At 38.8% G+C, this 17842-nt stretch overlaps 1 protein-coding gene across 1 annotated transcript in view; it reads right to left on the bottom strand.

Moving 5' to 3' along the window:
• Positions 1-17184, bottom strand: part of tmem198aa (transmembrane protein 198aa) — an 89586-nt gene extending 72402 nt beyond the window's left edge. The window contains exon 1 of the mRNA XM_066688015.1: positions 17051-17184. The gene's annotated coding sequence lies outside the window, so the exon portion shown is untranslated. The remainder of the gene's footprint in view (positions 1-17050) is intronic.
• Between the last annotated feature and the right edge of the window lie 658 nt (positions 17185-17842).

The following is a 17842-nucleotide window of genomic DNA, read 5'->3' as shown; positions in this document are numbered from 1 at the left end:
AAAATGGGTCGTGGATGGGTATTCCAGCATGACAATGACCCAAAACACACAGCCAAGGCAACATAGAAGTGGCTCAAGAAGAAGCACATTAAGGTCCTGGAGTGGCCTAGCCAGTCTCCAGACCTTAATCCCATAGAAAATCTGTGGAGGGAGCTGAAGGCTCGAATTGCCAAACGTCAGCCTCGAAACCTTAATGACTTGGAGAGGATCTGCAAAGAGGAGTGGGACAAAATCCCTCCTGAGATATGTGCAAACCTGGTGGCCAACTACAAGAAATGTCTGACCTCTGTGATTGCCAACAAGGGTTTTGCCACCAAGTACTAAGTCAAAGGGGTCAAATACTTATTTCCCTCATTAACATGCAAATCAATGTATAACTTTTTTGAAATGCATTTTTCTGGATTTTTTTGTTGTTATTCTGTCTCTCACTGTTAAAATACACCTACCATTAAAATTATAGACTGATCATTTCTTTGTCAGTGGGCAAACGTACAAAATCAGCAGGGGATCAAATACTTTTTTCCCCTCACTGTACGTTGCATTATGTGCATCAGTTTCTGAATTGTAGCTCATTTTTTAATTTAATGGAAGTGATAACGTCATACGCACCACATTAATACTGTGAAATGATTTCCTGTTCACAAAATCTGGCTCATTTGGTTCTGAGGGGGCCTTGATGGGGCTCTGACTGTAGTCCACAGCAACAATGACGTTGGGGATCTCTGCAGTATAATGTAGTCTGTAAAACTATAACAATATCCTATTCCTTAAATTGCATTTTTTTACTCAAAGTTAGCCTGCGCTGAAGCAAGTTTACGATTAAGGATGTGTTGCTATGGTAACTGACTCAGCTGGACTTTAAGCTTGCTTGGAGGAATGGAAAAAGCCAGACAAGCACAACTTTAACATTTCAAATAAAATAACTAAATACATATTAATATAGAAATATTGGAGAGCAACCAATTTTTTAAAGTTATAATCCTGGTTGTTAGTTGTATTTTCAGTATTTCAGTTAGTTCTCAGGTCAGGGTTGTTGAAACTAGGCCATTTGATCCAAGTCTGTACCTAGAAGATTATCCCAAACTGATCTGGGCCAAAAGTTATACGAGAGGTACCGTATTGTTTCTCTTTAACCACTAGGCTGCTCCTGCCCACGTCAGAGTTTAGACTATTATAAGTGATGTGGAGCGCTGTACTTGCCCAGGGCTACTTGAGGCCGCCAGATCAATGGCAGATACAATCTGCTCCCAGATTTATCCAATGCAAGCAAATCAATTGGCATCACAAGCTCCCTGACTATTGAGGAAACATGACTGCTGGAATGGAGACCCTGAGCTCCAAAATCCACGTGGAGGATTAGCAAACATTTTGGGCTTATTCTTCAAAAATAGGCCCTCTGTATGTCGGAAGTATACTGGCAGGAACCTACAGATCAGAGAAGAGGCTGCTCTGTACAGAATGTGTACAGTAAAAAATATTTAAAATATGAATAAATGGGAGAAAAATAATACTTGTTACATGAGGTTTTGGGTAAAAAGCCTGTCTTTAGCCTGGAATTATTGCAGGATTTTAATAGAATAAACCACTCAGGAGCCCCAACATGAATAATTGTGAAAAGTGAAATAAAGTAATGAGAGGCTGAAATGTCAGACGCAGGAAAGGGTTATGTATAGGGAGTTCCCTCCATTTGACAATTGATGCTTTCTGGGTGCGGTCAACTGCTGTAAAGGAAAGGACAGTGTGACTCTTTGGAAAAAGACAAATCCCAAAGCTGGCATGGGGAAACATAAGTGCATAATATGTAATTGTCTGTCTGCCCAGCTGTGTCCAAGGACATGAAGCTTCTGTCCTCCTATGAGCCTGAGCTGTAGCTTTTTTGTCCCTCCTCTCTGCAAACCAGTATACAGAGCCTGCGTGTAGACCATATCTGAGATTCAATCCTAAACTGTTCTTTTATGTATTTTTTTTTTTAATCCAAACCTCTTAATTGATTCAATGCCATGCGTTCAAGGTTTTTAGTGACTGATGATTTTGAGAAACCTGTAAAAATCTATGGAGTTGAGTCTCTCCAGGAACAGGGTTAGCCACTACTGGAATGAATGGTTGATTAAATTGGTCATAAAATTGGTGGTGGAGATTTTATCAATGCAAACATCTATTGGATGCCTGTGCTCAGCCGTTTGTGCTGTTGGGCTTTTAGGCATGAAATGTACACTGTCAGGAATCTTTTTAGAGGACATATTGAAATATGTGATCCCAATATGCGTCGGGACAGTTTACCAATTCCAATGTGCTTTTGTGGCATATCTAGTAAAGGCCTCTGCCTCAAGGTTCAAGATGCATTCTATAGCCTAGATCAAGGTGGTTTCCAATCCAGTTTCTAAAAGCTTTCTCCACAACTTCTCAGGGGTCTCCTTGGATGTGCACACATAGGCACCTGCCTGAGAATGCTCGGACACCTTCAGGTTTCAACATTGATTTTAGATTAGCCTTAAACAGGACACCGCTTCATTCCATTCTGTGAATGTCACGCAAAGATTTGGAGTGTGGAAATTAGGCATCCATTGAATGAGGCATTCTGGAGAACAGTTAACCAAAGCACAGCTATCCCTTTATACAACATTGCAAACACACTGGCAGGCTGCTGAAGACAAATTATAAAATAAAAATAAGAGCTTTGCATCCTTAGCCTCACTCTCCTTATAACCTGGCTCAACTGCCAGGCCAGTTGGATAAGCATTTGTCCTTCTTATGTGGATTAACAATACATTTCCAGCCGCCAGGTCAGGATTACCTCTACAGAGTGCACTGCAACCTTCATTCTTCAAAATCCTTCAAAAGGTGATGCCTCAAAAAAAAAAAAAAAAAAAAAAAAAAAAATCAAAACACTGTCCTTAGGCGATTAAGTGTTTTCAGGAATTTGTCTTTCAAAATGCCATCTTTTCCATTGATGTCCCACATCTTTCTCAAACAGGTAATTCAAATATGCATTACATAGTAGCCTGTGAGTAGTTTACAATTGCATTATGGTTAAACAGTATTCCTGCACAGTAACTAATTACATTTCCACCAGTATATATAAAACATTTTAACGGTTAGCTGTAATCAATGTTATCGTCTGCATGAAAAGTTTTTGACTTCCCTCTCCGGCAGATTAGGGCCTGCTGGATTAAGTACTTTGTTACAATCTCTTTTAATGCGTTTTCTTGGTAATGTTCTGTTACGTCCACTTCAGTTATTAAAACAGCCCTCAGCCATCTACCATGTGGCAAAATAACTTCCAAACACATCTGCGCTTTGAGAGTCATGTACTCATGCATTTATTTTGAACAGCTTATGTTTATTTTGCCTCACCAGCTAGAAACAAAAAAAAAAATAATAATGTTTGTTTTCAACCTACCTATTAATGAGAACTTCAATTAATAAGTGGAATACATAATTCATTACATAGCTCAGAAATGTGTTGTCACAGATGGTGTGCGATGTAATGACTACCATACCTTGCCAAAATGCATTTTGCATCATAGTGCCTCAAAACAACTTGCTTGGACACAATTCCCAGTCATTTATAGATCTGCAGAAATGTTCTCAATTTCTATAATTTTGTATTTAGAATGCAAACCACTGACTTTTAAATTATAATAGGATGACAAGATGCATTTGCTTTCAACACTGATTTGAAACAATTTCACACCAAGCAATATGTACGCGTTGCCAGACGGGATAGCATCATTAAGGGTGCTTTCACACTGGCAGTTTAGTTCGGAACGGGGCACGGTTCGCATGAAAAATCGCTAATGTGAACGCTGTCATGCGGACCCGGGTGCGCACTGGAGTACCGAACCCGAGACTACCTGGAGGAGGTGGTCTGAGTTCGGTTGCTCCCGAACTGTGGCATGGTTCGCGTGAATGTGAAAACACTTGTTCAGGAAATGAAGTAACCTGCGAATGCATGACACTGACGATATCATTGTTTCCTCAACACACGAGAACCATGAGTGGCAGGGGAACGTTGTGGGACACAGAAGAGGTGAGGTGCCTCATTCAAATATGGAGAGAAGAAAACATACAAGAGCAAATTTCAGATGGCATCTAAAGTCATACATTATATATATATGTGTGTGTGTGTGTGTGTGTAGGAGATGACACTTTACCTTGGATTCGTTCGTGAGTAAGCATGCAGTGTTATCAAAGATACAAATGCATTTGTAGCACTCAGCCGTCTTCTAAAAAAAAAATCTATTGCGAGCAGCAGAAACACACCGTCCCCTGGTTATGTGCTGAATTACGCCATGCAATGAACATAAACGCAGTTGTCGTTCACTATGCTGTACATAATAAGCACCAAAATAACAACAAAAATAAAAACTATGCTCAGTCGCATTGTGTTCTCCATGCATTCTCTGCGCGCGTTTGTGATGACGTATGATGAACGCAAATGCACCAAGGTTCCATATAATCAAGTTGAGTGTGAAATCAGACCAACGCTACAGGGGGCGCCGGGAACAATCGTGCCCGGGCTCGGACCGTAGCAAACGAGCCCAGTGTGAAAGCCCCCTAAGGAATGCAAGAAATGAAAACGAACAGAAAATGTATCAGCCAGTCAATCTAATACATATGTGCAAACATACACATACATACTCCGTAGCTCCTGATCAGAAATTAGGAAAGTTTGACATTTAACAAAACAAAACAGAGGATTAGGCCTATACGCCATTACTTACAAATATACAAAGCTAGCATACTGCTGGCAACAATTCATAACCTAATTTGTCCTATTCATTCAGAAAAGAGTACTTACAGTTTCACTTACTGAGGCAAACATGGCATAGCACTTATAAGGAGTGTAAAGCGGTATTGCTTTGCCATTTAAAAGATGGCTGCAGAAGAAGAATGATGGTTAGGAATGATCACATGATACCTTTTAGTCCATTCAGTCCACACCCTGCACCCTCAAAGGACTTTGAACTTCTATGACCTTAAACCATGACTACATCATTGTAAATTATACCCGTTCCAGCAGATTTGAGCGTCTAACCCAGATTACAGGAGTCAGAAGTCTAGGCTAGCATACAGACTGCTATTACAATGAAATCACTCAGTGCTGTGGGTGTAGCATGAGGTCTATTTAACAAAGAAATCAATAGCTGAAATTGACTCTCTCTCTCTCTCTCTCTCTCTCTCTCTCTCTCTCTCTCTCTCTCTCTCTCTCTCTCATAAAAATATCAGTGTCCACTATTGATGATGACCCTTCACTGATTAAAATACACAGGCTGTACAGTTTCTCACATGTTTTCAATAGTTTTTTCAGTTAATAGCTTGAGAAAGAAAGTCTTAGTGCCCAGCCGAGATTTCTCAGTCGAAAATAAAATGGAAATTAAACAACTGGCTCAGCAAGGGTCTCGACTGTATTAGTATATCAAGTTTTTGACAGCTGCAAGATATATTTTGTAGAGTAGGAAAAATACTTTAATCGATTTATTTTCTTGAATTTATCAAAATCAAAACCATCAGAAGAGCCCTCTGAACACTGCTTTCAGATGTTTAGCTAACAATTCTCAAAGAGAGCTGTAAATCTTGTTAAAGTATAAATCTGAATGTAAACTAAATGAAACTTTGCCATCAGTAAGACTATATTCCGTCTATATTAATTGTATATGTTCAATTTGCTATCAGTGCTCATTCATTAAAGACCTATAATTGGTCCCTGTCAGGGAGGACATGCAGATAGAGCCAAAATCAGATGATTAAAAATCCATTATGCAGCTTGTCTTATGATTTCTTCATAGACAGGCTCCAATAAAAGTTAATATTTCCTCCAAGGTGAGTAATGAACCAAACCACCAATTCAGGAATCAGGTAGGGGCAAGTCACTGATACACTATTGAATTACATGCAGTAATGGGGCCTTGTCCATACCCAGAGGAAACAAACACAAAATAGCACATGGTTACAGAACAAGCAATTTTGATAAGCTGTTTAAAGAAAAGCCCATTTGAAGTAAAAGGATAAAGACAAATTGCATAGGTGGAGAATAGATAAATGGTGGCACTTCTAACATCAATGGACTGAACAGAGTGAGTAGGAAAACTGAGCAAATCTGTAGCACTTCATGGGGATGTGATTCCAAGAAAAGACTCTCACTAGTCCAGACCAAAAGGTAAAACCTCAATCAGACATGACAACAAAGCAGATTTCCTCACCAAAGAACCTTTCAGAAGGAAGGTGCCATCTAACATCAGTATTTCAGAGAGGCCTGAATGTTGATCTTCTTTTATCTTACTACTTACTATCTCAACAAACACAAACAAAGACATAAATTGTGAACTGACCTGTGTATGTTTGTTACCACATCCTGACTTGACTAGACTGCCCCACCCTTCACTGACTGCCAGGCTGGATGACTGCCTCACAGACATGTTCTGATTGGCTGATTGACCAGCATAAGAACATAGTTGCATGCTGAGTTCTCATTGATTGGTCAATCAGACACCTGGAAGAAAGCACCAATCTTATTAAAGCTTATGTTTGAGTAATTGACTTGTTATTTTTTTCTCCTTTGATTTCACCTTTTTTCTTTCATTTAATAAGGCTTTTCCTACACACAAATCTGCCTCTCCCTGATGCCCATGTGGTTGTGCATGTGTCTGATTCATACTGGTCTTCACAGTCAGTAACAGAAGCCAGAACAAAGGAGTAATGCATTGTTGAATCACTGTGTATATCAGTATTCCTTTTACTAATGTGAAATACAGATTTACAATGCAACTTCACTTTTAGAGGGGAGGGTTTACAGTGGTTTTAAGAGAAAATAGTGGGGTTATAGACTGCAAACATCTGATGCATTTCTGCTATGGAGCTGGCACTTTAACAACTGTTCTATATGAGGGTCGTCATATGCAGGCCAATCCAGTAAAGACATGATATGCGTTTCCTAATTTATGATTTCCGCTCTAGTGTCTTTCAGTCACCAGAGACTGAATCCACTAATGGGAAAATGGCATTACTCTTCTGGGATGTGAGTACGTATAGTAAACATCGTACCTCTCCAGGCCAAGATTGAATAAAGCATCCCTTCAAATAGAGAACGTAGAGCTTTGACAGCAGAATTAGAGCCTGACGCTTGTGTATTGGTCGCTTGATTAAACTTATTATCTTAACGCAGGAGAAGCCAAGGCGCACTAGGAAGAATGAACAGATGCTGCGATTACAGGTACTTCCAGAAGCATGAAATTCAGTTACAGTGGATTCATGCCAAAGCACAAATTGGGGCTCCTCTTTAAAAGTCTATATTCAATAAGGTATGGATCTCAAATCATACCCTATTAGAATGAAACTGCAACACAAATTCAAAATATTTACAATGAACAATGCATTCCCTCATTCACTCACTCATTTTTGGATCATGTGACCATGGGCATGGTTTGGATTCATTAAGGATCCTATTTTTTCATTACAAAATACAGAGCTCTTAGAATTCATTCAGTCCCCAGGTTTTTTTGGAGGTTTCAAGAAAAACATTAACTTTCCTGTTTTTAGTTAATGTACTGGACTCAGAGAGTATGGTGTAGTAATTTCTAGCTGCCAGGTCTCAAATGTGTGATCATGATTAGTAGAGTGTGAGATTGTGCCCGCTGCCTCACGGTACTGGCAGTATGTCAGATTACAACATTACACACAGGAGGAGGGCACACGAAGCAAAGAACTGAAAGCGAGGGGGTTGGACTGAAGAGACGTTTTCTACCAGTGACACGGATTGATGGGCACAACCTTTTAAAAAACAAACTATTTCTTGGGCTTAAAAAAATATGAACCATTAACAAATGGCTGAATGAACAGCGGGCTGTGTTGTGTCAATGAACATGGCAGCTAACTTTTGTCCTCCATCTGTGTGTTTCTGCCAAGTGGCTCGAAGGTGACAGGAGATTAGAAGGGCTTTATGGAGCTCAAGGATTACTATTAACTTTCTGCAAGAGTAGCTAAAGCCAAGCCAAGGGCCAGTGCATTGTGCTGACAGATGTGAGAGATTGACACCAAGGCTGCTGAGCCAAAGACTGACACATACTTTCAGTTGGGACTAATTAGCACAGGGCACAAGAGAAATAATTAAGGAAAATATAACATACCCACTGATTAACTTTTCAGTGCAGGAAATCTGCATATCAGGAGACAACAGATCACATTTAAACACTGGCATTTGTTTTTTCTGTTGCTGAAAATGGGACAATTGTTCAAGCTCAAGTTACATCAACACATAATTCATAACTGGCCAGTTTAAGCACAGGAGATCACAGAGCAATTTGTAATTTGTAATGCAATGAAATGCAAAGGGGATTGCTTTAGGTTACAGCTGGTATTGAAATGTTACAGCTCCTACATTCAGTCTATTTTGTACAGCTCAGTGGGATTGTTCAATCTGGAAGGTACTGATTGTACAATGCAGAATCACTTTGTCAAGCTTCAGCAGGTTACATTGGTATTATATTTAACTGCTGGTCTTAGTGGAACACAGTAATGCAGTGCAGAATCTGTGGGCACAATTGTATAGGCATCTGTGACAAAAACAATACAGATGAGTGTTCTGCAAACCACAATAAATTGAAACAGTAAAGTGTGAATTCTCATATGGCCTTTGCATGGTTGGAGTATTTACATATTTGTAAATGTATTCCTTGATTTGTATCAGGGTTTACTTTACTCTTCTATATATCTGTATGTTTTGCCATGACTTCACTTTGCTTTATATGAAATTGACATCTGCAAATAAGTCTTAGTCTTTCAACCCTGATACTCAGAAAGATTGAAATGGACTGGGAAAGCCAGTTATTGCTCAATCCAACTCACTGGTCCACCAGCCTGGTAGTCATCAACATGTCAGATCACTGAGAATCATGGGGATCACGCACTTGTCTACTACACAGCAAGCCAGCATGTTGATTGTGCCAAGGGGACAGGGCGCCCTTATAAATACCATAGATGCTTCACAAATGGCAGGAATCACAAATGTGGAGGAAGAGATGGAATTCCCAATTGGCTGCAGTCCTAAGGGCACTTGGCCAATTGTCTACCAATGGTTTTACCGGCCCCTAACTGTGAGCAGTAGTACAAAGATTAAGACTAAGATTTAATGCATATGCTCACCTTGGATCCTATGGGCTTGGAACACAGATATTACATAGTTGTTGTTATTAATATTAACCATCTATCTATATTAAATAATCACTTAATCTAGTACTGGGTTAAGATGAATATTAGTAGTAATAAAGTAGGAACAAAGGGAATGGCTTCGTGTTCAGTCCCTGCATCACCCATTTTCTTATGTCCTACAGAAAATTACATGCTTCCTGCTAGAATGAAATTGAGTGTAAAGGTATAAAATTGGGTAAAAGCTATTGCACTGATGTTTATTTTTTGGTCTTTTCACTTCCCATTAAACAAAATAACATTGCCTCCCTTGCTCGTGCAGAGTGATCAAATTAGATGCAGTCCCGTCAGCTTTTCTTCTCCCCTTTTCAATCTTGATTACATAATTGGTTTGCAGTACAATGCACTCTCATGCTGCACCACAAGACAGGCTGACTGTGGAGCATGTCTCACTCATCCTCCTCTCCCATAATGCAGCCACTGTATCGTTTTTTTGTATTTCATCAAGGGCCTGTAGAAAATCCCTGTCACATTTCAGCTGCATGACATTCTCAAGAGAGAGTCCCCCAGCAGGTATCACTGGCCGCTCTGACACTCCTCGAGCCCTTCAGAGTGGAAGGCCTGAATATTTGATGATGTTGATATTGTCAGAAGAATGTTCCCCATTTAAAGCACAATTACAGAGATAGACACTGGGCTCATGTACACAGTGAGGTTGTGCTTGGGCAGGGAGGTATTTTTTTTATTTAGGTGAATCAGACCACAAAGATTCATAAAAATGGGTTTTATTTAGTTGTTTTTTTCAAAGACTAGCAGTTCCTGTGGAATATTATTAATCCATGTTTAATAAGACAATGATACTTGTGCTTTTTTTAGGAACTTTACAAGAATAAAACTGCTCTATAAGTCTTAATAATACATTATTAACTCCCCTTTAAAACTGGTCATGTCTAAAATACTAGGGACTTAAAATGTGATAAATACACCTAGACCAGCCACACAGTTTCATCGTTAATGAAAGGTTAAGACTTAGATTTATATAGAAAAGAAAGAAAGAAAGAACTAATAACATTTAACAAAAAGTTTACAATAGACAGATTTGAAAACTGAGGACCTGCCGCAATCACACACACGCACACACGCACACACACATACAGCTCTGGAAAGAATTACAGAAGTCCACTGCAATTTTTTCTTAAATCATTATCTCTACATGTATAGCAGTCATTCCATTACATTAATATTTTTATTTGGAATTTGGGAGAAATGTTGTCAGTAGTTTATACAATATAACAAAAACACAAACCTATAAAAAGTAAAACCAGAGAAACTGATAATTCTGCAGTGGTCTCTTAATTTTTTCCAGAGCTGTATCTTGAAGGGGTCTGTGGAAGTTTAGAATGGTATTCCTCTTCCTGCAGCAATCATCCCTGTGCTGTCAGTTTGATCGATTAAGTATGTTAACGTAAACTTTTTTAATCTCCCAGAACCCTTCGGAAATTAAACTGAGAGGTCTGGTTGCTAAACTGAAATTTTCACATCATCTTGAAGCTGTCTGGCAAACGAATCAAAACAAAACAAAATACTGCCGCCAAGGTAATGTGAACAAACTTTCTCAGAGAATCTCTTCCTCCATCAAAGATATAGGCCTATCTTTTAACCAGTCCTTGACATTCAGTATAAAATTTAACTATTTCATGTATTTATTTTTACCAAGACATACTGCTCAGTTGACCATTGAAGAGCATTCTGTCCCAGTTACATTACTAAACAGAAATGTAGTCCATTTTAAATCACCTTTAGTTTAATAAGTGTGCTCATGGCTGTGTCCTGCAGTATATAGCACTGATTTCATTGCCTAAGCTTGAGGAACAGGGTGTAGGCAATAGACCCCCACACACTCATTTACTCGGGCCAAGCTTTCACACAGACTAAATCACCTCTCTGAACAGCCATTACAACCCATTATGAGTAATTTCTATCCAGATTTAGTGAACTCATAGTGGAGTTCTGATGCTCTGTGATGACTCTGTATTGCCTGAACTTCTGACAGCACGTTATGAGACAAGGGAAGAATCCAAATACCAGAGTGCCTCAACATGAGGTCTATTTGATGATACTATTTGTTCCTCTGGATACTGAATGAAAAGGAAGAGAGTGGCTGTTGAACTCCAACACATACTGCCTGTCCTTTTGTATTCAAGCTGACTTACTGACAGTGATGGTGAAAATGATGAGAAAAGGAAGCACCCAAAACATAATACTAATAGCATATCTCATAAAAGCTGCCTTAATAACAGGTATTCGGGTTTAGATTATATTTGTATTTCTTTTCATCTTGAAATAAGAGTCAATTATATTAAACAGGAAACAGCAAAGCCCATTCAAGTATTTGACCATTTTATTAATGAAAAAATATAAGCTATATTTGAGATCTTGTGTGTTTAACAAACCAAAGGCAATAAGTAGATGAAGCATAGCACTCTTCTTATAACAAATATACCAGAATCAAACAAAACAGTACAATCCTGACTTTTGACAAAAGCTTAAAATAAAAATGTTTTTCCTGAATTTCTGTCTGGTCCCCCCCAAAAAATTAACCAGGTGTACTGTCAACATATCCACTGCAGAGCACAAGGAAGTAGACAGCATGCTATCAAAGTCCTTTCAATCATTTAGTTCTGCATTTTGAAGAAAATATATATATATTGCCTGTCTGGCCTATCATAAATTGGGATCTAATTAATTTAATCTAAATTGCCATTGTTATTATAAAAAGTGGTAAGGGCTTCTCACACTTTCAATTGACACAGCAGTGCTTAGATACACTATATTGTTAAACCGATGACATTGACTGAAGGGAACGAAAATGATTTTGTTAGCATTTAAAATGAATTATTATCAATACTGTACAATGATGAAGTACCCAGTTGTTGGGAGTCCTTTGCTGTCAAGTGGCTTACTGCGAGTGATCGATTGTGCCCACGTGCCAATAATCTGCCCAGTGCAGTCCAGGAAACCACCTCCAGGGTAGCCAATCGCTGACAGCTGCCCTACTTCAATAGCATATACCCAGTTATTGTTGGCAGGCTGCTAATTCCAAGTGCACAAAGGGCAGCGGTTTCTAAATCCGATACAGAACCCAGGCAATGGGAAGCCCTAGGGATGAACACAAAAGAATTTCATTATGTTCGCTAATGGCAAACAGAGCACCGCGGCACGGGACAGTGTGGCCATTTCGTTAAAGGTTGAATTCTGCGCTGTCCGGTGTGTTCAAGGTTATCTTGCTTTCAAGGGTTCTATGCATTTCTACTCTTTGATTATTTTTTTCTTTCTCACCCTAGATTCAGCAATTGCCCTGCTTTTATTTTCAGTTGCCATCATATTGGATCACTTAAGACCTACAGACAGTGAACTAATTTGCAGGCCACCTGCTTCCTACATCCACAGAGACGTTCTCTAGAGCATGCACACCTCTCCTTTTAGTATCATACTATGTAAAAATTGTCTGTTGTTCTAATAGAACCTAGAAGCTGAGGTAATATCAAATGCATACAAATTTAGCCTGTTTTTAAAAGAAGGTCCATATGAAGTCATATTGCTTCACCTATTCAATGTTAATTAACTTTTACCAACTACTGATGACCCCCTATGGTGTCGAAAAGCCAGGGAGTTTGCTTGGGAACAATGGAGGGACGCAAAGCAAGGAAAACTAGGAACTTAGGGTGTTAACCTAATATTTATACATGGTGTGGGGGGGATTAGGGTCCAACCCATCTCCCGAAATTTCATTTACAACTCCAGTAAGTGGGGAAGACTGCTGTTAAGCATGTTTAGCAAGATAAGGATGCTAAACAAATGCTATGAAACACATTTAAATATCTTTGTTTCAAAACATAATAGTTTTGTGTAGAATGGAGTATTAGTATGCAGAAACTATTCTTTTTTGAGAACATCCAGAGTGCAACTCAGTGAAATAAAATGAATCAGCATTAACATCTGCTGTTATTACTTTTATTCCTAAGACAGGCTGTTTTGTTTATTGTTCTTGTTAAAGAGATTTTGTATTTGTATTGTATTTTTATCACTACAAAACACAAAGGAAAGTAGAAGAACAGGTGGACTTCTAATAAAAGGAGTGGTCAGAAATTATTCTAAATTCAATGTATCAATGATAAATAAATCAGTTTAAATATGGTAAATGCTTGTAAGCACTACAATGGTGCTGGCATTACCACCGTGCAAATTGGCAGTGCATCTCGCAGTGCCAATAATACCCAGGGAAAAATCACCAGGCATTGACCAGTGCTAGGTTATACTGTATCCAGTCTTTTAGAATAGACACATTTCCAAGAAAAGAAAACCCAGAACAGTCTGATTGGTCTAAACAAAAACTACCTTAGATGGTACCATTGGACTGATTCTACAGAATCCACTTCCTGACTGTTTACCATGTCTGCACTAGAGGATTTGCCTTTCTTCAACCCTAGGGAGTGACAAATGTAAAATTGCACCACGCTTTCCAATTCCAAATCAATCATGCCTTGATCATACAACTTAAGTTCACAAAGCCAAATGGACAGAACATGTCCATTTACAATTACAGACCACTGCCTTCAGAAATACATATAAATATACTGCCTTATCAAAGAAACACACATTTCCACACACAGAAAGGGGTCAGACACAGAGACATCTGCACTCTCTGGCTCTCTCTGCTAATCTCTAGGAACCCTGCACCCTGTTCAAGTCTAAAACACAGAAACAGTATGTTAATGAGTATCCTTTCAGAAATAAGTCTGTATTAAATGTTCATATATTATAATGGGGTTTCCTGTGAAGGATGAAGTGGATAAACAGACTGAAGAGACTTCTCTCCTGAGAGAACAAACTCAAAAGCTTGAATAAGTGATTTATAACAATATAAATACAAAAAATGATTTCTACTTACTGAGATCAGCTCACTGGGTAGAAAGCTAAACAAACAAACCCCATGTTTGTCGCTAAGCCGATAATAAAAGTCAAACACCTCAATTTCTCAACCAAAGTCTTGTTTTAGATAAATGTTCAGTTTAAACCATTGATACCAATGTAGCATATACAGCAAGGTCCATAAATATTTGGACAGTGATACAATTGTCATCATTTTGGCTCTGTACACCACCACAATGGATTTGAAAGGAAACAACAAGATATGCTTTAAGTGTATACTTTTATCTTTAATTTGAGGGTAGTTGAATCCAAATTGGATGAACAGTGTAGGAATTACACCCATTTTTATATGTGGTCCACCCAATTTTAGGGGCTCAAAAGTAATTGCACAAACTAACATAATCATGAATTAAATTGTGAGTTTCAATACTTAGTTACAAATCGTTTGTAGTCAATGACTGCCTGAAGTCTGGAACCCATAGACAACACCAGATGCTGGGTTTCTTCCCTGGTGATGCTCTGCCAGGCCTGTACTGCAGCTGTGTTTAGTTCCTGCCTGTTCTTGGGGCGTTCTGCCTTCAGCAAGTGAAATGGACAATTTTGTAACGTATAAAAATACTAGAGAAATACTACATAATAGAGTATGAATGTGAAATGATTAGCTGTATAAAATGCTCCATTTGGTGTTGTGCTGTAATTTTCAAATAAAACTACTCTGCTTTGTGCATTTCACAGCATTGTGGGTATTGAAAAGTCTGATCTTTGTTTGGCTGATTTAACAGAGACTGTATTCAAGCAATCTAAGGCCAACTACAAAAACTTGAAAACAAAAGGGATTTTTTATTTACTTATACATGTTAGTATTTAGTGTAGTATTATGTTCTCTGCATAAACTATAATACAATACTAATACGATGCTATAGTATGACATATTTACCCGGATCAAATGAATTGGCTGTACTTCATACTACAGAACATCTTTGTTGTGCCTAATACCCCTGTGGTGTGCCACTGTTCACAAAGTTTTGGCTTCCTACACCTTTAAACATGTGCCTTTATCTCCAACTATATTGAACTTTTAGGAGAAATGTTGCTTTTCTTCCTATACAGGAAATTACTTTCATAGACACCAATGTACCGTGCACTAACTAAATGTAGCAATATTTTCCATTTTGTAAGTGTGAAAGCGAGTCTGGATGCATTAAACATTTAATATCCTTCATGTCTTATGCAATAAGATCATTTATATTATTGCTAATGGTTTTTTTTTCCAAGCAGGTTTTATTTGTTACATAGAGCCATTTGTCCACATGTTATTCTTCACACAGCGTCTGTTTTCAGTCTAATAAAGGAAGACAAAATGTAAAGGTTTGATGTCACATTGTGGTAGGCTTGGCTACTCTCTGGTAGAGAATACAGGGGTCAATAGTATCTGATGCATACCTAAATGGTATTGATTATCTTTTATAAAAAAAATATTAATCAAACCAGGAGACACCCATCACTAGAATAAAAATGTAGATGTAGTGTTAACAGCAGAATTTGATCCAAAGGCACAAACAGCAAACCGAAAGAACAGAGTGTTGTTTAGAGTTTGTTTTTTCTTTTGGAAGTGTTTAAAGTATAGTCTGCACGTGTAGCCATTTCTACACCAACAGTAATTTAAAATAAGAATTAGAAACAATACAATTTTTCAATTTCAATAAGTGGCACCATTCTCCTTAAATGTATCAACCCTAAACTAGGCTCAAAAATCCAGTGATTTAGGTGTATTCAAAATCAATTTGCTGCACTAGAAGATTGAAATATTATGAAAAACATGTTTATTTAAACAGACTTTCTCGGAGAACAGTTGTGTTGTTTAGTGAGAAAGAGAACAACCGTGTGCTGCAATTCAACCAAAAAAAAAAGATTGAGGTTTCTCCATTTAAACACTATTTATTTACTTATTTATTTATGGATGCTGATGATGGTAATTAATACAATTATTGCCCTTGTTACTACTATCTTCATTGTTTATTACTGTCTCCCTTTCTGTGGCACCTCACCTGTGATCGTCTGTATTCAAGCAAATTGAGTCTAATCTGAAAAATGCAAATACCACAAATAGCAATCAAAATATAGTTTCTTAGTATGCAACGATGTAAGGATACTGTACGTAAGTCGCTTTACGGACACGTGACCAGATCCCTCGGCAGTAAAAGCAACAAGAGAGAGAGAGAGAGAGAGAGAGAGAGAGAGAGAGAGAGAGAGAGAGAGAGCCTTGGTTTATTTAACTTCAGCTGTTTATATAGCGCTGCACTGTCCAAACACGACCCGCCACGGATCCTGATCTGTGAGATTAGGACCGAGATGAATGTCGTGCTCCTACAGACAGAGCCCATGAAATGAATACCTTTGTGAACAAAAGAAAAAAATGGAACACCGACAATAAAATATCAATTCAATAAATAATGGAAGGGGGGGGGGGGCAAACACATTTATTGTTAACGTAAACAAGCCTATGTATGTCATCATCCGTGGGTCACAATATCGAGCGCATTAGCTTCAATAAAGACAGCTAATGTAAACATATCATATTATATAAGTAGCTACAAAGAAGAACACTTTAAAATGGGTGAACTTGAAATATAAGAAGCCGTTTGTGTGTGTGTGTGTATAATATATATATATATATATATATATATATATATATATATATATATATATATGAACCAATAATTATGCATGCATTATTGCTTTTCTCTATATATAGCCCGCTAGCTCGCAGCCCTGTCAGTGAACTGCACAGTGCACAGAATTAGCTCTCCATCATTCCACATCACAGGTTCCCAACAATGAACAAAGGGACGGTGTTGCTACTCAATATACAGCACAGCATCCTATTGTGCTAGCTACTCACTGTCACTAGCATAGTATCCTATCGTGCTAGCTATTCACTCTCACTAGCACAGCATCCTATCGTGCTACTCACCCTCACTACAGCACAGCATCCTAGTGTCCCTCCTCCTCCGGGAGAGCGCTGTCCGCGGTACCGACCAGCTGCAGCCCAGTCCCGCGCCGTGCCCGGCTCGCCCCGCGCTCCATTAGTCTAATGCATTGGACAGCAGCAGCAACACAAGCGCCCCCCCCCCCCCACCCCCCACCAGAGCGCCTAGCTCCTTGGCAAAAAACAAAATGGTTTACATAAGAACTGTAATAACTGAACAAAGCAATAGATATCCCGCGCACGCCCCGTCCTCGATCCAGTTGTTATTTCTGCCACTTCGTGTAGCAACCAGCCTCCATCTCGCCCCCCGTGTTACCGGGTATGCTTCTGCAGCCCCATCCAATACACAGTGCCGAGAAGGATGGGGATGACGTCACCGCGCCGGAGCGTACCAATGCGCGTGAGGTGCGGGGCTGTCCGTGATGCACCTGTTTACTGGGAAGCTGCTCTGGATTTGTGATTTGTAACACACGCTTTTACTACATTAGTTTTAAAAAACAAGCTCAATAGTAAAACAGTTGATTCCTGTTTGGAAGCAAACTGCAAACCTGGTATTTAATTAACAACTCAATATGTGTGCTGTGTATGGCCATTGATACAGCATAGTTCATGTCAAGGACAGAGCCTTTTCTCAGTTTTTGTAATGCTTACAGAGGTTGTGCTTTACTAATTGCAACAAAAACTTAACCCTAACAATCTTTAACATATCAGGGTGCAATGCAGGGTACACACTTCAGGACTTTCAATACCATAATTATACACTCACCTAAAGGATTA

This window comes from Amia ocellicauda, chromosome 16, assembly GCF_036373705.1.
Source record: "Amia ocellicauda isolate fAmiCal2 chromosome 16, fAmiCal2.hap1, whole genome shotgun sequence".
In the NCBI taxonomy this organism is placed as follows: domain Eukaryota; kingdom Metazoa; phylum Chordata; class Actinopteri; order Amiiformes; family Amiidae; genus Amia; species Amia ocellicauda.
The sequence above is the reverse complement of the archived record's forward strand: the minus strand, read 5'-3'. Positions and strand labels throughout refer to the sequence as shown.